Raw genomic sequence first — 21,488 nt, 5'->3', positions numbered from 1 at the left:
CTCATGTATGTATGGTTGTAGCTAACTATTAAACTCTCAAATATCAATTCCAAGTCATACTTAAGATCATATATGTAACTCATGTCGCCTAATATCAAATAATTTACTAATTTTCATACACCCAATATTTTACTAACCATCAAATCTCATGTCTACCCCTCATTAGCTAGTTACTCAATCCTCGAAAAATTCAAATTGTTTCTTAGCTTGCACCAAATATCCATATTCCTCAATTAATATCGATTATTTCTTAGCTATCACCAAATATTCATATTCTTCAATTACTATCAACCTTAGGTCCAAAGAATTTAATCTAGAGCTCTGATACCAAACTATCACACCCGATCCTAGACGACCTCAATCGGCATCGGGCGTGAAATAGAAAGATCATAATCAACACTTAGGAGTCTCCAATTTATCTCAATATCATAATACCATATTATATTACAATTGAAATACCAAAGTTCTAACCATAATTCTAACAATAAGCAGCCAACTTCCAAACCCCGCCTAAACGGTCGATAACCTTCTCTATATCCTGTACTTTCTCACCTAAAAACATTTAAACATTTAAAAATGTGAGAAAAAAATCTCAGTAAGAAACTATGAACTATAAAAACCAACTTTACTTAACATACCCTTCCTTGGGAAGGGTGTAAGAGAGTGTAAAGATCTCGCGTCCGAGATATGTTTTAACTCTATCTCTAATGGTGATCAATTAAGGATTGATTCGCCCATGAGATTGATCTCCTATCTTTGAGGAGAAAAAGTAGCTATGTGATAGCAGTACTTGTTGTTTGTGGGAAGCGTTGGGTGCCCCCCTTCTTTTTTAGACTGGAATATTTATATTGCTGCAAGAAAATACTTAAAAAGAATATTGACAATAGAATAATTGCTCTTTATTGATTGGAGGTACGCTTTATTACAACAAGCGGGTCTTATATGTGAGCCTCATTAAAACCTTTAATAAGAAAAACCTCATGGGAAAAAAGCTTACTAAAGGAAAAAGAGTACTCAAGACCTTGTTTACATTCTATTTTCGGGCGAAATATTTGCGGAGATTTTGGAGATTCCATGTACGCGGCAGCGTGTTTCCCTCCATGTCTTGGATCTTAAATGTGGAGCTCACGAGGCATCCGCCTCCATCTTGAAGAAATCCAGGTTAGCAGGATTTTATTGGCCCACAGCGGAATTTGATGCACAAAAATTGGTGGAGTCTTGCCATAATTGTCAGATTCATGCAAATGAATCACACACCGCTAAACACCATCAAAGGCCCATCATCGAAGGTCGACCCTTTGCGGTCTGGGGAATTGACATAGTTGGGCCATTTCCTCCTACAAGAAGACAGAGGAAGTATGTTGTAGTGGTTGTGGATCATTTCACCAAATGGGTAGAGGCTGAAGCTGTCTCCTCTATCAATGCTGAACGAATGGTGGAGTTCGTCAAAGATAACATCGTAGGAAGGTATGGAGTTCCTCATACGATTATCACTGACAATGGAACGCAATTCAACTGTGCAGAGTTCAAAACTTTCTGTGAAAAATTGGGCATTATGAACAGATTCGCCTCAGTTTATTATCCTTAGTCAAACGGTATGACCGAAGTTACGAATCGAACGATCGTTAAAGGAATAAAGAAAAGAATGGGAGAGCATGATAAAAAATGGGCGGATCAGTTAACGAGCGTCCTATGGGCGTATCGCACTACTCCCAGAACGGCCACAGGCGAAACACCATTCGCCCTCGCTCATGGCGTGGAAGCTGTAATCCCAGTCGAAATACTGGTCCCAAGTGACAGAGTTGCATTCTATTGCGAGGATGAAAACAGTCAAAGATTGCAAGAAAGTCTTGATCAAGTGGAAGATAGGAGAGACAAGGCATATATACGTATGGCGGCATACAAGCAGCGGATCGCAGCTTATCATGACAAAAATGCCAAGCTTGTAGACTTGCATGTAGGAGAACAGAACCCCTCCTCGGGGGTTGAAACACCATCGGTAACACCATCAAGTCAACCTGAAACAAGCGCTGGTCGCGTTGATATGAGCACTCCTACGGCGCATGATGGAAGGAATATGTCGCCGGATTCATTCATTGAAACATGTGCGGGATCCATAGGAAGAGAATTTGGCCCTAAGATGGAAAGACGCCTAAGGTCGTTTATGATCGTACCAGAGCTTCGGCGCACAAATCCTACGTCATCTCAGTGGCAACAGCCCATTATAGGACCAAACGCCCATAATTCTTCATTCTTCCAAAGTCAGCCCACGGATTCCATGTCCGCCATATCGATAGTGACGCCGAGTAGATCTCTTGAGCCACCTTTTGGTTCCCGCTAATCATTACTCCTCCTTTGCTGGTGGGAATGTACATTGCCAGACGGCGGATGGAAATTAGGGCTGCAACCTCTGAGATGAACGGCCGCCAAATAATGATGTTATAAGCTAATTGTCCATCCATAATAGAGAACTCTAGATCACCAATCCACGCTTGATCATCATCCGCCAGCCTGCATTCCAAAGTTACCTGGCCCTTGGTCCGGATAGTGTGACCTGTCACTCCTATGATGTCAACAATGGTTGTTTCTATTTAGATCGGATCAACCTTTAGTTTGGTAAATGCACCTCTGGTGATGACATTGCAAGAACTGCACGTATCCACCATTACTCGCTTCATTTCCCAACCTTCCATCACCATAGTAATAACTAGAGCATCTGCATGTGGAGGGATTACTGGACCTGTTTCTGCAAAAGGGGCAATTGAGGGATGTTTTATCCAGAACGGATATTTTTGCTTTTTCCACGGGTGGCTGATACACTGGTCCATCTGCTATGTCATTAATGACACTTTTGAATTTCTTTCTGGGATCTGTCTTCTGCTTGTCGTCTTGTTATTTGTTATTCTGGACAAATCTATCTAGTTTTCCTGCTCCCAGCAAGCTTCAAAATGTGGTGGCCATTTCTTCTATGGAACCTGTAATACGTCTTGGCGTTCCTTTCAACGGTTACATGCTCCCCTCCTTTGGGTTAGGGATATGTAATGTCCCATTTATATTGCACTCTTCTCCTTTATATTGTGGCAAGTTGGGAGCTTTAAACCTTCTGTCCGCCTCGTTCCACATGATCTGTGTTGTGAATGGCGAATTCCTGTTAACTGGACGGGCGTACCTTTCCACATTGTTCTCTCATCTATCTAGATCGACATGCACTCACCTTTCAATTTCATCATCTATGTGTTCAGTGGTGGCGAAGTTGGCTCTTGATTTTGATCTCGATTATGTTGAGGTTATGCTAGGAACTACGGTTTGATGCGGATGGATGTTGTCACAACCGCTGGAGCCATTTTATCTAGCTTTGAATATCTTGTCTCCACATCCTTCAACATTTTGCTAACATAATAGATGGCAAACTGTTGACTTTCTTCTTCTTGAATAACCACGGTGCACATAGCTTTATCCATGACAGATAGATACAAATGCAAGTCTCCCCTTCAAATTGGTCTGCTCATCAAGGGTGGTTCTGCTAGGAATTGTTTTGTACCTTGAAATGCTTGTTGACAATCTTCCTAGTACGATGATCCGCCCGTTCAACCTCTGGATCTTTCTCACCCTTTGTGGGGCTTTCATTTAGGCGCTCTTTTCAAGGAATTTTTCTGAAGTGACTCTAAATGTACACTTCTCTGGATTGAGCTTTACTTTTCATGCCAGTGTTAGGCGCTGGTTGTAGTATTAGCGATTCCCTTGTACTTGTGGGTTAGTACATAAAGAACTCCAAAAGTGGGCATATCCTGTCCATTATTAAAAGACTGTGGTAAGGCATAAAAGCTATATTCACTTACCTTGGGGATCAATGGCTTGATCCATGGAACTGACTTCATAGTGAAAGACTGTTTGCATTGACCTTGTTGGCAAATATCATGTATAATGCAATGTCTCTTTATGGAATTTTTAGTTCATCTTGGAATCAACTTAATAATTCCTTCACGAGGCTTCATTGCTTGGATGAAGACGAGGCTTCATTGCTTGGATGAAGACGAGGCTTTATTGCTTGGATGAAGACGAGGCTTCATTGTTTTGATGAAGACGAGGCTTCATTATTTGGATGAAGATGAGGCTTCATTACTTTGATGAAGACGAGGCTTCATTGTTGGATGAAGACGAGGCTTCATTATTTGGAGATGAAGACGAGGCTTCATTAATTTGATGATGAAGACGAGGCTTCATTGTTGGATGAAGACGAGGCTTGATGAGCAGACCAATCTGAAGGGGAGACCTGCATTTGTATCAATCTGTCATGGATAAAGCTATGTGCACCGTGGTTATTCAAGAAGAAGAAGGTCAGCAGTTCTCCATCTATTATGTTAGTAAAATGTTGAAGGATGCGGAGACAAGATATTCGAAGCTAGATAAAATGGCTCCCACGGTTGTGACAACATCCATCCGCGTTAAAACCATAGCTCCAAGCATAACCTCAACATGATCGAGATCAAGATCAAGAGCCGGCTTCACCATCATGATTCAACATTGAACATACGAATGATGAGATTGAAAGGCGAGTGCATGCCGCTATGGATAGATAAGAGAACAATGCAGAAAGATACGCCATCCAGTTAACAGGAATTCGCCTTTCACAGCGCGAATCATGGGGTACGAGGCGGAAAAAATGATTAAAGCTTCCAACTTGCCACAATATAAAAGAAAAGAATCAATATAAGAGGGACATTACATATCCCGAACCCAAAGGAGGGGAGCATGTAACCGTTGGAAGAAACGCCAAAGCGTACTACAGGTTGGCCACCACACTGAAGCTTGCTGGGAGCTGGCAAACTAGATAGCTTTGTCCAGAATAACAAATGACAAGACGACAAGCAGAAGACAGATCCCAGAAAGAAATTCAAAAGTGTCATTAATTTCATAGCAGATGGACCAGTGTATCAGCCACCCGTAGAAAAAGCAAAAATATCCGCTCTGGATAAAACATCCCTCAATTGCCCCTTTTGCAGAAACAGATCCAGTAATCTCTCCACATACAGATGTGTTGACGATTGAAGGATGGGAGATGAAATGAAGCGAGTAATGGTAGACACAGGCAGTTCTTGCAAATGTCATCACCAAAGGTGCATTCGCCAAACTAAAGGTTGGTCCAATCCAAATAGAAACAACCATTGTTGACATCATGGGAGTGACAGGTCACTATATCCGGACCAAGGGCCAAGTAATTTTGGAATGCAAGTTGGCGGATGATGATCAAGCGTGGATTGGTGATCTGGAGTTCTCTATTATGGATGGACAATTAGCTTATAACATCATTCTTGGGTAGCCGTTCATCTCAGAGGTTGTAGCCCTAATTTCCACCCGCCGTCTGGCAATGTACATTCCCACTAGCAAAGGAGGAGTAATGATTAGCGGGAACCAAAAGGTGGCTCAAGAGACCTACTCGGCGTCACTATCGATCCGCCCACAATCCAAAGATGACGAAGGTGAGGAAGATGAACTTGTCACTACAGCTTTGGGCGACACAGAAATGCTCCTTATTGCTGATGGAAAGCGGGTGCGGATCGCCAAAGGATTAAAACCTGAGATCAAGGAGGATGTTACGAAAGTTCTCATTGAGTCTGAAAGCGTATTTGCATGGGAGAATGAGATCCCCACATGAGTAAGCCCAGATGTGATTACTCATAAGTTAAACATCATTGAGGATGCGGTTCTAGTTGCTCAGAAAAGATGGAACCATGGGCCTAAAAATCAGTATTTTTACGTATTCTTATATGTGCATTAAACTGTTATAGTATCCTATATTTTATAATTTATTCTTTCTTGCCATACTTCTTATATTCATTTGCCTAGTTTTGTTCTATATCTTTCCAAATTCTATAGAAGAAGAAATAGCAAAGCTGAAGAAGGCGGATGTAATCAAAGAGGTGATATATGCCCAGTGGCTGGCGAATGAAAAGTTCCACAGGCGGATCAATTACCTCAAAGATAGGACAATTGATCCCCATCACGGGCGGATCCCCTTTCCACAAAGATAAGAAGCACAGACCCTCAGGAGCTTTCAAATGAGCTCAATTCTCTCCTCAAAGATAGGAAAAATATTGGTCACCATCAAAAGCGGGTTAAAATTATCTCAAACATGAGAAAATTACACCCTAAACTTTCTCCTCAAAGATAGGAGAACAATAATCTCAGCGGCGGATCGATCTACCTCAAAGATAGGAAACAATTGATCGTCGTCAGAGACAGAGTTAAAACATTTCTCAGACGTGAGAACTTTACACTCTCAAATACTCTTCCCAAAGAAGAGTCTCAAGACCTGGCGGCGGATCGATTCACCTCAAAGATAGGAAGCAAATCGATCGCCTAAGGCAGCTTAACTTCCTCACCAGGAATAAAAGCTTCTAACCTTCATAAAGGTTCACACATTGGGGTACGGCTGGCCACCTACCCTAAACAATCGGAGAAATCCTAAACCAGATTCTAAAAAGTTACTTGCTAAAAGATATAATGCATTAGTAAAAATAGTTCTGGAAAGAAAAGGGTTCATCCAACAATGAAGCCTCGTCTTCATCAAGATAATGAAGCCTCGTCTTCATCCAAGTAATGAAGCCTCGTCTTCATCTCCAAATAATGAAGCCTCGTCTTCATTCAAGATAATGAAGCCTCGTCTTCATCCAAGATAATGAAGCCTCATCTTCATCCAAGATAATGAAGCCTCGTCTTCATCCAAATAATGAAGCCTCGTCTTCATCTCTAAATAATGAAGCCTCGTCTTCATCCAAATAATGAAGCCTCGTCTTCATCCAAGTAATGAAGCCTCGTCTTCATCTCCAAATAATGAAGCCTCGTCTTCATCCAAGTAATGAAGCCTCGTCTTCATCAAAACAATGAAGCCTCATCTTCATCCAAGTAATGAAGCCTCGTCTTCATCCAAGTAATGAAGCCTCGTCTTCATCCAAATTAATGAAGACTCGTCTTCATCTCCAAATAATGAAGCCTCGTCTTCATCCAAACAATGAAGCCTCATCTTCATCCAAATAATGAAGCCTCGTCTTCATTTCCAAATAATGAAGCCTCGTCTTCATCAAAGTAATGAATCCTCATCTTTATCATAGAAACAATAAAGTCTCGCCTTCACAAATGCAAAGTAAAAACACTTTGGAAAATGAGTAAATATTAAAAAGGCAAATGCCTAGAGTGCCAAAACGCCCCCACAAAATGCACAAAAGTCCCTAAATGGTTGATCATTCTTACTGATCTCTAAGGGCGGGTCATTCTCCTCAATATGGCAGAAGTGAAGAAAAGAAGTCCCTAAGGCGAATCATAATCCTATGCGGTAGGAACAAATGGTCCCATAAAGGGCGGGTTATTCCTTTATAAAGGAAATATAACTCTCAAGAAGCCCCTAGAGGCTAACAATGGATACAGTTGACCACCTATCCACGAAGAAGAAAAAACCCCTAAAAGCGCATCATATCCATATATGATCCCATCTAGGGCGGGTCCACTTTCCTCCAAGATAGAAAAATAAAACACCCTTTAGATAGCCCTGAAGAGCTTTTTATACCTTTAGGGGGGGCTTCTGATAACAACCCAAATTATTCTTGAATAAGGAATAAGGGAAAATTAATAGAAATAATGGCAAACCAGTATTCCTTCTAAAAGAGATATTTATGCATGATTAAGATGGAATTAATGATAATTAATGCAGGGGTGAATATATAAATAATGAAGAAAAGGAAGGAGTTTCTAGCATTATACCACATCACGTGGACCATGGCGAGATACGCCATAACGAGATACGCCCGATGAGAGCGAGTAGTGGAGACCCGCCATAGCTCTCAATGAGAGTGTACATACGCCTTGACGGATCAAAGAATACGAAAAGGTGCCTTTATTACCATCCATGAATGGGAATAAATACAATTAAATGACAATTAATAGCCATTAAAGGGGAATAAAGACTTGACTGTTCGAATACTCCAACTCTGAGGGTTTCAAGGATAAATACTGGGATTAATGGAGAATTGATAGCAATTAAAGGAGTGACATGACTGTTCATCTACATCTCCATAACATCCAAATATCATACATGGGGAAAAAGGATAATTAAACAAAGAATGAAGGATCCGCCATATCTTATTAAAACAAATGACATAAGGAACAATTCATTTACATTAGGTTTATATCCTGGAACAATTGTCTATAGGACACTAAACCCCAACATACTCCCACTTGGACTAAAGCCAATTGTTTCTACAACTTATCCCAGTAGAACTTAGATGACGATCATGTACTTTCTGGGTTAAGGGCTTTATCAACGGATCTACAACGTTGTCCTTTGTAGGTACTCTTTCTATTCTCACATCTCCTCTTGCAACAATCTCTTTTACAAGGTGGTATCGCTTAAGTAATGCTTGGATGCATTATGAGACCGTGATTCCTTTGCTGATGCAATGGCTCCATTGTTATCACAGTACAGAGTAATGGGATTCACAATGTCAGGCACCACACCAAGTTCTGTAATGAACTTCTTAATCCAAACTGCTTCCTTTGCTGCTTCTGCATCAGCGATGTACTCTGACTCGGTCGTAGAGAAAGCTATGCTTCCCTGCTTGGAACTCTTCCAACTGACCGTGCCCCCATCAAGATAAACAGGTATCCTGATTGGGATCTAAAATCGTTCTCATCCGTGAGATGACTGGCATCTGAAAATCCTTCTATTTTCAGATCCCCTTCTCCGTACACTAGGAACATATCTTTAGTCCTTCTCAAGTACTTAAGAATGTTCTTGACGGCATTCCAATGCTCGTCACCCGGATTACCTTGATAATGACTCGTTATGCTCAACGCGAATGCTATGTCAGATCTAGTGCAAAGCATGGCATATATAATCGAACCGATTGCGCTGGCATATAGAATTACAGCCATGTGTTTCTTATCATCTTCGGTTTTAGGACATTGATGATTGCTTAACTTTATCCCATGTACCATGGGCAAGTTACCTCGTTTCGATTCAAGCATGCTAAACCGCTTTAGCACCTTTTCAATGTATGTAACCTGTGAAAGACCAAACAGTCTTCTTGATCTATATCTATAGATCTTTATACCAGGTATATAAGCTGCTTCACCAAGGTCTTTCATGGAGAAGTTACCTGATAACCATACTTTCACCGACTGTAGTAGAGCTATGTCATTTCCCATTAGTAATATATCATCCACATATAATATGAGAAATGCAACTGAGCTCCCACTTGCTTTCTTATAAATGCAAGCTTCTTCGCAATTTTGTTCGAAACCAAACTGTTTTATGGTTTCGTCAAAACGCTTGTTCCAGCTTCTAGATGCTTGCTTGAGTCCATAAATGGATCTCTGAAGTTTGCAAACCTTGGTTGCATCCTTTGATGTGAAACCTTCAGGTTGCATCATATATACATCCTCAAGCAGGTTTCCGTTTAGGAAAGCTGTTTTCACATCCATTTGCCAAATCTCGTAATCGTAGTGAGTGGCAATAACAAGCATTATTCTGATTGATTTGGACATGGCTACAGGAGAGAAAGTTTCGTCATAATCAATTCCTTGCTTCTGACTATATCCTTTCGCTACTAACCTAGCTTTGTAGGTACTAACCTTTCCATCCATGTCGGTCTTCTTCTTGAAGATCCACTTGGTTAGTGTATATGGAATCCATTTCAGAATTCATGGCCTCAAGCGATGCTTTAGAATCTGGACTGGTGAGAGCCTCTTCGTAGTTTTCGGGTTCGTCGTCTAACACGGGAACCTCATCATCATCTCCCTCTAGAAATCTGTATCTAACTGGGAGTTCACGAACTCTTTGTGATCTACGAGTAGGTGGTGGCACTTGAGCCTCATCTAATAGGACTGATTCGGGTTCCTCAACCGCCTCTGTTGTTTCAGCTGGTGTTTCTTCTTCTTGAACTTCATCAAGTTCAATCATGCTTCCCTTTTCTGTTTGTTCGAGAAACTCTTTCTCTAAGAAGGTTGCGTGCTTGGATACTATTACTTTCTGATCATCTGGATGATAGAAGTAATACCTCATAGTTTCCTTAGGGTATCCTATGAAGAAACATTTATCAGATTTAGAATCTAGCTTATCTGATGTTATGCGTTTTACAAATGCTGAACAACCCTATATTCTCATAAATGAGAAAGTGGGTTTCCTACCAATGAACAGTTCATATGGTGTGGAACTGGCGGATTTAGTTGGTACTCGATTTAGGGTGAAGATGGCAGTTTCTAAGGCATAGCCCCAGAATGTCTTTGGAAGTAATACTATGCTCATCATAGATCGTACCATATCTAGTAGGGTACGTACCATCTTGATGTAGCTTAAGCATACGTCTTTTGTTTATATGGCCTAAACGACAATGCCACAAGTAAGTTGAATTATCTAGCTTATGTCTTTTGGTATCAATTGCGAATACGGAAATTTTATCATCTAACACATAAATCCCATTTAGTGATATTCTAGAAAAATAGAAAATCCCATCTTTATAAAACTCACAATGTTTGTTCTTTATTGAAATATTAAAGCCGTCATCAACAAGACAGCTAATAGAAATAATGTTTTTGGACATTTCTAGAACATACAAACAATTCTTTAATTCTATTACAAGCCTAGAGGGCAAACTCAAAGCATAATCTCCAATGGTGAGCGCGGCAACTCGTGCTCCATTTCCTACTCGCAAGTTTATGCTTCCTTTCATCAATTCCTTAGTCCGTCTGAGTCCCTGCATATTCATACAAATATGAGATCCACATCTGGTATCTAATACCCAAGATTCAGACTGTGAAATTGTATTTATTTCAATATAGAACATACCAGATGTCGAAGTTCCGGCTTTTCCCTTATTGAGGGTGGCTAGGTACTCCAAATAGTTTCTTTTCCAATGCCCGTCTTCACCACAAAAGTGGCACTCTCCTTTGGGCTTCTTCACATCCATCACCTTTGCATTGGTGAGCATGGCCCCCTTGCCCTTCTTGGGACAGATAGGATTGGGAGGGTTCCCTTTCCTCTTCTTTGATCCCTCAACAGCAAGGGCCGGTATTCCCTTGTTTTCCTTTATATTGGGCTCGGCTGTCTCGAGCATATTTGCAAGCTCTTCAAGAGAGGTTTGCAAGCCATTCACCTGGTAGTTCATGATGAACTGTGAATAACTCTCGGGGAGGGATTGAAGAAGTAAGTCTACACTTAGTTCATGATCCATCGCATCTCTAATACTAGAAAACTTGGTAATAAGGTCAATCATCTTGACATAATGTGTCATTACAGATGTGCCCTCCTGCATCCTGCATCGATATCTCGTAGCGTTCGCACCGAGTTTGATTCCCAAACAACTCTTTCAGTTGCGCGACCATGGAATATGCATCCATCTCCTCATGTTGCCTTTTCAATTCCGGTGTCATCGATGCAAGTTTGATGCATCCCGCGTAATCATCATCAGCCTTATGCTTCTGGTAAGCATTGATCTCTTCGATGGGAGCATCACAAGCCGGGGTAGGGGGTATCGATGTATCAAGTACATACCCTATCTTATCGAACTTCAAAACAATTTTGAGGTTGCGATACCAGTAGGTGAAGTTTGAACCGTTCAACTTGTTATCGGTAAGTATATTTTGCAGATTGGTTTTAGTCATGATTTTAGGAGTGTTTTAATTTAACCTGGGAGTGAGAAAGAGTAAACGTATGTTATTCATTTGCTTTAAAATACATCAATCTAAAATTATAGGTCTTTTAATTCATTTTAAATTGCTCCCACTATTTTGCCAAATTAATAGCCCTCCATATTAATTCGAAGAATTTCACAAATCCTTTAGTGAGTTAGGATCCCAACTCCTGAAATTTCACCTTGAGTTTACTCAACAAGCTAGTCTCATTTGTTAGGTAGATTCATACAATCAATCACATCAACAATGTGATTCCTAGGTTATTGGGTTACTAAGCACATTAGTAACTAATATGTTATTCATATTAATCCCAACCATATTGCTCATTAGTTTATGACAACATGAGTTTACCCATGCAATTATCATAATCTAATTTAAGTATTACCTCATATTCATGAAAAAGCGATTTTCGATAATTCATGTGTTACCATAAGACCCCGAGCTTGAGTTTACTCAACAACCCAAAGGCCCCCAGTACTGCCGACTGAATTATAATATTAGGGAGGGGCAACCGATTTTAATAACTTGCTTATTTACTTAACTTTTTAATTAGTGAGAGATTTTTATTTTAAGTCTCATAATCTAACCTAGTCTTGATTTGCTTTAGCATACATCAGACACATACATTGGCGTTATGGACATATTATCTAAATTATTCCGTTGAGCCAGAAACGGAATAAAAGGCCAACCCTAGGGAAATACTAACTATTACATATTTCTCTTTAGGTCCTCCGTCTTCTCCATGGCGCCTCGAAATTACATCAATATTAATTTCTATACTACTAAAGAAAACTTCAATTAACTTGAAGGGAATTAGATGAGAGGAGAAATTACAATAGATAGTAGATAGGCAGGACACGCAGGTCCTATTTCAAAAATACCAAAAGACTAAATAGAGGGTCCAAATATGTCCATAACTCCAAACATGCACAGACTCAATTAAATAAATTTAATTGGTTGATTACATAAAATATTTATGTAATATTTAGATTAATACAACTATACAAAACTTTTGTTATGCATATCCCGGTTATTTTGATTTAATTCATTTAACACTTTTGATTTACAAATAGGTAAAACAAACTTTTAAATAAATTCTTTTATTCGATAATCAAAACAGAAAACTATTAATTTCTGAAACATATATATATATATATATATATATATATATATATATATATATATATAAATATATTTAAAACTTAATTTTATTTTAAAACGATTTTCAAATAAACATGTCCTCGGGCTGGGCCCGTGACGAGCCCGAACGCGTGGCTACTGCCGTTTGGCAGCAGCCATGCGTTTAGCCCGCCGCTGCCTTGCGGTTGCTGCCGCGAGGCAGCAACCGCAGAACAGTGGTTTGGGTTGCGTCTCACGGCGTAACCCGAGCTACTATTCATTTTTTATATAAATATAATATAATATATATATATATATATATATCAGATTTAAAACGGTTTTAAAACGATTTTCAGAAAAGAAGAAAATCCTTTAAAGATTTTCTGTTTTATCTTTAGAATCAATAAAACTAACTTTTATCAATCTAACTATAAAACTAATAGATTTTGTTATAATGATTATCAACCAAAATAATTAGGAACATATGCATAATCAATTTTAATTAATAATTAATTAAAACTTATTTATCTTTAGAATTAATTAATCAAAACAGTTTTGTTAATTAACCTAACAATAAATATTTATTCAATTTGATTGAAAAACCTTTTAATTTTCATATAGGAAATAATGGATTTAACGTAGGCTCTGATACCATTGAAGGAAAATAGGCAAACGTTTGGCAGCGGAAATATAAATTTTTTAACCTATTTCCTTTAACCAAGATCCGTTAACCGTTATTTCATATAAAGAGGGTTAGAAAGAAATACCTTTTTAAGTTCTATCTAATGTTGCAATCGTAGTGCCCACAACTCTTACTCTGAGTTCCCGAGTACAAAACAAAAACACAATTCAAAAGATGATTAGAACTCAACCGTATAAAAGCAACCAAAGCAGATTGCCTCTAATAAATCAACACAAGATCAAGGATTAAGAGAAAGAGATGAAAAATCAATTGAACGGAAGCAAGCGGTGAAGAATCGATCCACTGCGGTAGGGGTCGAATTTTCTCTCTCCCGAGATTGCTTGTTATAGCCAAAATTCACATTAAGCGGGGTATATATAGCCTCTTCCATCTAAACCCTAGTTAGATAGAATTAGGTTACTAAATAAGAATTTAATTCAGAATAAAATTCTTATTGTTATTATCTATAATCATATTTAATTATAAAGATAATAATAACTGATTGATAGGATATTAATAGAAGCAATTTAATCTCATTAAGCCTCCTAACTTATTTATCCTGTAATTAATTTAATTCATAATCATAATCTAATTATAATTGTTTGAATTAAATCAATTCCTTTGTGTATTTAATACACTGAATTCGCCCCCCTATACTACTGGGCCTTAGTGGACTCAGTTGGGCTTCCGTCAATTAATTAACATCTGTTTCTCTTTTGGGTTCAAAGTCTTATGTGTGACCCATTAGGTTCTTATTGCTTCTAGCCGTATGCAACTATTAAATTAGTTTTCTCAGAATTATATTTAATCTTTGCATAACGGAATGAGCACACGAACTGTGATTGGCAGATCCGAAACATTCCCCCAGAGCTATAAGAAGACATGTTGATTCTGTCGTTGACCTTTCCGTATTAGTTACAGTATATTTCGATCCTTTGTCAACTACATCCTTGAACAGAATCTTATGACTATGGGCAATGTCAAGTCACATATAGCGAGACGTTCGTTTTACTTGTACATGCCGAGTTAACTCCAATTAGATAGGTTAAGTGAAATCTGCATTTCAAGTCTTAAGTTATCACCTTGCAAGGATTTAGAGTTAAGTCTTCCACAAGCGATCCTTGGACGTATCTCCCATTTATCAGGAGTGACAAATGCTAAATCCAATGTATAACTATCTTGCAATTACTTCCCGTGATACCCAATGTCTGCTGTACACAACCCAGAGTCATCCCTGTTATGGATCGTGTTACAACAGGATCAAAGTATCACATTCCATAATCCAGAATCACTAATTAACATTCCTTTGAGTCTTAGGATTACTTATACCTATTAATACCAATGAGATGAACAGGTGATAAGGATAAATCTACCCATCATGTTATCTCAAGTCGGGTCCTCAATCCTAATGAACTCCATACATTGGATCCATGTAACTGTCCAGATATTTGCATATCTAAAGCTTATGAGATCAGCTCTCTGTCTCGATAGAAAACATTGTTACATGCAAGTCTCAACAGTGTTATGGCAATCCCTATTCAAAACATATCACTTGACTTGGGGTGGCTTTAAGTTTATTAGTTTATTATAATGTTTCGTCTCACTTCATGCTTGTATGAACACTTTATAATCACTTTAAATAAACTCAGGGACATGTTCCTCATATATGGACACAGAGAATTGAAAATTGAAGGATATTCAGATGCTAGTCATCTGACTGATGAAAATGATTATAGATCCCAATCAGGATACCAGTTTATCCTGAATGGAGGTTCAGTTAGTTGGAAGAGTTCCAAGCAAGGAAGTGTTGTTTTCTCGTCGACTGAATCAGAGTACATCGCAGCTGCAGAAGCGGTAAAGGAGGCTGTTTGAATTAGGAAGTTCATTACAAAACTAGGAGTGGTGCCTGACATTGTGAATCCCATTACTCTATACTGTGATAACAATGGAGCCATTGCACAAGCAAAGGAACCACGGTCTCATAATGCATCCAAACATTATCTCAAGCGATATCATCTCATTAGGGAGATCATAGCCAGGGGAGATGTGAGAATAGAAAAGGTGCCTATTGAGGACAACGTTGCAAATCCGTTGACCAAGCCATTACCACAAAGAGCTCACGATAAACATCTTAGTTCTTCTGGTATTAGTTTCATAAACAATTGGCTTTAGTCCAAGTGGGAGAATGTTGGAGTTTAGTGTCCTAAAGACAATTGTTTTAGGATATTAATATTAATAAATAAATTGTTTATTTGATCATTTGTTTAATCAGATATATAGCATTAAAATGTAACTATATATAAAGGCACAAATCTTTCATAAAGAAAGTAACCCTAAGTTTATTTAAGTAGTTATAAAGTGTTCATACAAGCATGAAGTGAGAATGTACTTTATAATAGACCAATAGACTTAAAGTAAACCCAAGTCAAGTGATATGTTATAGGGGTTGACATATTACTGTTGAAACTTGCATGTAACAGTGTTTTCTATCGAGACAGAAAGCTGATCTCACCAGCTTTAGATATTCAGATATCTAGACAGTTACATGGATCCGGTGAAGGAGTTCATTAGGATTGGGACCCGACTTGAGATAACAGAATGGATTGATTTATCTAATGTGTCAACTGTTCATCTCATTGGTATTAGTAGGTATAACTGTTAGGCATGAAATTGACTATATTTTAACGTATTAATTATAATAAATTAAGGGTGCTTTTATGTTTTATTACAAGAAAGAAGGTCTGATAGGTGATTTTATGAAGATAAGTAAAGATTAAAGCCGAACAGTCTTGAAGCAGCCTGTTTCGCACATGCCATGAGGAGATTGAGCCATTCTTTGATCCAGCGGTCAAACGTCGGAACTTCTGATGATGGACAGCGACAGGACGGGAAGTAGGTATGGTAGTAGCTGCAGGCAGAAAGGTGGATAAGTGCAGTCTAGAAGCAACAAGATAAAATGAAAGCTCGACTCTTGAGTGTTCAAGGGTCAAAAGGATCTTCTCTACTTTTAGTATTTTAGATTTGTGAACAATTGACTTGGGATTGTAATATTTTGTGCGGATACTTTTAGTACCGTATTAACCCTGGCCTTCCCTTTAAATAGATAGAGTAAGAAAAGGAAAGGGATCACACTCTTTATTAAACAAAAATATAGACTTTTGCACCGGAAGAAAAGAAAACTCCATAGATGGAGTTTTAGAGCTTTGAACCAGCAGATTGCTCACTCGCCTGTATGAGTGAGTAGTCCTTTTGAATAGGCTCGGCCAGTTGGGGCTGGTGATGTAAGTTTCTTAAGTCTATTAATGAATGAATGATGTTAATTTATGAAGTGTTTGATGAGGATTTATATTTCCATGCTTATGCATCTATACTTGTGTTAGATGAATGATAGGACACTGCTTTCATCTTCACTGAACTCTCTATCAAGCATCCAACCCCGAATAGGTGGTTGTATCAAGGGTTTTCTCTTTTGAAATGCTGCTTTGATCTTAATGCAAGAAAGAACAAGCCTTTAGGACGCTGTGGGTTTTAGTAAGTCTTAGAATCTTAAGAACACACGAGAGTTGACTTAAGTGAGCTTTAAGGCAGAAACCTTGACTTTATTTGCATCATTCATGACTGATTAGGCTGTTTAGGAACTTAAGGTAACCTGTTCCACTGTGCTTAGCTTGTTCTACCTGTTTATCATTACCAAGTAATCATCTTTGTACGTAAACTCATTTGTTTAGTCACCAGTCTTCAACATTTCTCAACACTCATCAATATAAAGAAGTCACACATAACGAACACCTTGTTCTACAACGTTTTTCTAGTAAGCTTTGGTCCTCAATCCCTGTGGAGACGATACTCGACTTATCACTTTATTACTTGTATCTAGTGCACTTGCTAGAGTCTATTCTGAGGACAACAAGTTTTTAGCGCCGTTGCCGGGGATTGAAAGCAACGAAATTTACATAAAATTTTCTGTGAAACAAGGTGTTTTTAATCTCTAAATAGTGCAGCCAGAAGGAGTTCTCTAATTGTTTATGCGCAGAGCTGGACCTCCTGTTTTTCCTATCGATCTCGAATTAGAGAGAACGTGTAGACGAAACCGAGCGGGAGCTCGACGTGCAAGACAAAGAGAAAGACAAAGAGAAAGAAGGATGGCTGGAAGGGTACCACCCGAACAACCAATCCAACCAAATCAGGAAGAAGAAGGAGAAAACAACAACCCTCCAATTATGAGAATTAGAGATTATTCGAGACCAACCACGGAAGGACATTCGTCGTGCATCGTGTTGCCCAACGAAGGAAACAACATGTTTGAGGTGAAAGCATCTATGATACAAATGTTGCAGGCAACTGTACAATCCAGGAATTCATCACACTGTGCAACACTTTCAAATCAAACCGAGGAGTTTCCGATAATGTGATCAGGCTAAAGTTGTTCCCTTTTTCTCTCAGAGACAAAGCAAAGAACTGGTTAAAAAACTTACAGCCGGGGACAATCACCACTTGGGAAGAAATGACCAGTGCTTTTCTGATGAAATATTTTCCACCTAGACAGGCCATTAAACTCAGAAACGAGGTATTCCATTTCGTACAAGAAGAGGATGAATCCTTAGTCGAGGCATGGGAAAGGTACAAGGAACTACTGAGAAGGGTACCCAATCATGGCATCCCCATGTGGATGCAAGTGCAAAACTTTTACAATGGAGTCACTAACATTTATAAAATCCAGATCGAATCCATTGCCAATGGTAACCCTAAAGATCTTGAACCACAAGCCTTGTATGACCTTATTGAGAGAGTAGTGAGCACGAGCTATAACTGGCACTCCGCCAGGAGTGAAGGAAAAAGAGCGGGGAACGATGATGTTGTGTCAAAACTAACCAGCCAGGTGGAACAGCTTGCGCGACAGCTCGGCAAGATAAATGTATCATCGATTCACAACGAACCACCATTCAATGATATATGTGATTTTTGTGGAGGGTGTCATTTCAACATCAACTGCCCTGGAGTTAAACAAGGAAAAGGTGAACAGGGAGAATGTGATTATGTGGGGTATAATCAGAGAAATCCACCAAACCCCTACTCAAACACCTATAACCCGACCACAAGAAATCATCTGAATTTCGGATGGACAGGGCAGCCTAATCAACAAGAACAACCAATGTATCAGTAACAACAGGGTGGACACTACAAGAGGCAACCTCAGTAGCATTATAAACAACCTGCTCCACCCAAGGAAGATATAGAACCAGACATGAAGACAATGATGATGCAGTTCATGAAATAGACACAAGCGTCAATTAAAAATCTGGAGATATAGGTCCATCAACTCGCTGCTTCCACATCAAAAGGAAAAGGGATAATGCCAAGTAACACAGAACCAAACCCCAAAGGAGATTTCATGGCCATCACTCTGAGATCTGGTAAGCAAACTCAACCAATCTTATCTACTGATGCAAATGCTGAGTGTGCAGGGACCTCTCTAAATGCTGAGGGACAGAAGAAACAAGTTGTTCCAGGTAAAGAAGAACCCGTCGGGGTAGAATCAACCATCGATCAAGACAAAGAGGAACAAGGAGAGAAGTACCAACCACCTCCCCCCTACATTCCACCTGTACCTTATCTGACGAAGTTGATAAACAAGAAGCTGGAAGAACAAAATTCTAAGGTGCTAGACACCTTGATGAAGTTGCATATCAACATTCCCTTTGTGGAAGCACTCGCCCAGATGTCGTCATATGCAAAATTCTTGAAAGATATCTTGTCAAACAAGAAAAAGTTGGAAAACATCTCAATGATCCAACTGAACAGGGACTGTTCTTCAATACTCCAGAACAAGCAGCAGCTTCTGAAAAAGCTAAAAGATCCAGGGAGTTTTTCTATTCCCTGTTCAATTGGCAAGTTAAATATTGAAAATGCACTATGTGACCTAGGAGCTAGCATAAACCTTATGCCTTATTCTGTGTATGCTAAGCTAGGACTAGGAGAACCAAAACCAACCAGAATGTCCATTCAGTTGGCTGACCGGTCAGTATGTTACCCTAGGAGAGTAGTGGAAGATGTGTTGGTCAAAGTAGGAAAATTCATTTTGCCAGTTGATTTCATCATAATGGACATCGATGAGGACCTGCATGTTCCTATTATCCTAGGTAGACCGTTCTTAGCAATAGGTAAAGCATTGATAGATGTGGGAGAGGGACAACTATTCTTGAGAATTAATGGGGAGGAAATCATTTTCAAAATGAATGAGGCGATGAGACGAGCTAACACTACTGATGACACATGCTATTTTTTAGATGATTTCCAAAGTCTTTCCACTTTGCAGGAGCAGGAACAGGACACTCTGGAGACTCTCTTGGGAGAAGAGGTGAACTTATGTGAAGGAACAGGCTGTTCCATTGAATCCAACTTGCTTACACCTCCTCTAGATCCTAATGTTCCCACTCATCAAGAACCACCTGAAATACCCATTGTGCCACTGTCTAACCCCGAACTAAAACCTTTACCCTCACACCTCGAGTATGCATTCCTAGAACCACCCAGTGGAAGCCCAGTGATTATATCTTCAAAGTTAACTCCTGATCAGAAAGCTCAACTCATGGAGGTACTGCGAAGAAACAAGGATGCAATTGCATGGAAAATTGATGATATCAAGGGTATTAGCCCAACAGTTTGTGTTCACAGAATTTTGATGGAGAAGGATAACAAGCCATCTATCCAGCCACAGCGCAGACTGAACCCCCACATGAAGGAGGTCATGCGAAAAGAGGTGATCAAGCTGCTGGATGCCGGAATCATTTAACCCATCTCCGATAGTGTATGGACAAGCCCTGTTCATGTTGTGCCAAAGAAAGGAGGAACCACAGTGGTTCTCAACGAGAAAGATGAGTTGGTCCCGACGAGAACCATAACAGGATGGCGTGTTTGTGTGGATTACCGGAAGCTAAATGAAGCCACAAGTAAGGATCACTTCCCTTTGCCCTTCATTGATCAGATGCTAGAACGGTTAGCAGGGTATGCATTTTATTGCTTCCTTGACCGATATTCGGGGTACAATCAGATTGCAATCCACAGTGAAGATCAAGAGAAGACAACTTTCACGTGTCCTTATGGGACATATGCCTACAGGCGCATGCCATTTGGTTTATGCAATGCCCCAGCCACATTTCAAAGATGCATGATGTCTATATTTCATGATATGGTGGAGCGGACTGTGGAGATCTTCATGGACGACTTCTCTGTTTATGGAAACTCTTTTGGGAACTGTCTGAACAACCTCGAGGCTGTGCTTGTGCGATGCAAGGAAATCCACTTAGTCTTAAATTGGGAAAAATGCCACTTCATGGTTACTGGTGGAATCGTCCTCGGGCATAAAATTTCTGAAAGGTAAGGTAGAAGTGATAGAGAAACTGCCTGTTCCAACTAATGTAAAATTCTCAAAGATCGTGCTACCTTTGTCAGCTTTACTACATAAAGATGTAGAATTCTCATTTGATGCAAGCTGTCTAAAAGCTTTTGAACTGTTGAAAGGCAAGCTGATCAACTTGCCCATACTGGCAGGACCAGACTGGGAACAACCGTTTGAGTTGATGTGTGATGCTAGCGATACATGTGTGGGAGCTGTTCTTGGGTAGAGGATTGAGAAGAAGTTCAGGCCTATCTATTATGCAAGCAAAACATTAACCGAGACCCAACAGAACTATACCACTACCGAAAAGGAGCTCCTTGCAGTAGTATATGCTTTCGACAAATTTCGCCCCTACTTGGTTTTGTCGAAAGTCATCGTTCACACAGACCACGCCGTGTTACGCTACTTGTTCGCGAAGAAGGATGCAAAGCCAAGATTGATACGGTGGTTACTCTTGCTTCAAGAGTTCGATCTCGAAATTAAGGATAAGAAGGGAACGGAAAATGTAGCAGCCGATCATTTGTCAAGAATTTCTCACCAAGACAGCCAGGAACAACCGGATATTTTGGAAAGTTTCCCAGACGAGCGTCTATATGCCATATA

The 21,488-nt window shown here is 39.5% G+C and overlaps 1 non-coding gene across 1 annotated transcript; it reads right to left on the bottom strand.

The window, feature by feature from the left end:
* Positions 1-18,038: 18,038 nt before the first annotated feature.
* LOC136234374 (small nucleolar RNA R71) lies at positions 18,039-18,145 on the bottom strand. Its single transcript, XR_010691260.1, has one exon. It is a non-coding gene; the product is annotated as a small nucleolar RNA R71 (small nucleolar RNA).
* Between the last annotated feature and the right edge of the window lie 3,343 nt (positions 18,146-21,488).

The sequence above is a fragment of the Euphorbia lathyris genome, chromosome 6 (assembly GCF_963576675.1).
Source record: "Euphorbia lathyris chromosome 6, ddEupLath1.1, whole genome shotgun sequence".
Classification (NCBI taxonomy): Eukaryota; Viridiplantae; Streptophyta; class Magnoliopsida; order Malpighiales; family Euphorbiaceae; genus Euphorbia; species Euphorbia lathyris.
The sequence above is the reverse complement of the archived record's forward strand: the minus strand, read 5'-3'. Positions and strand labels throughout refer to the sequence as shown.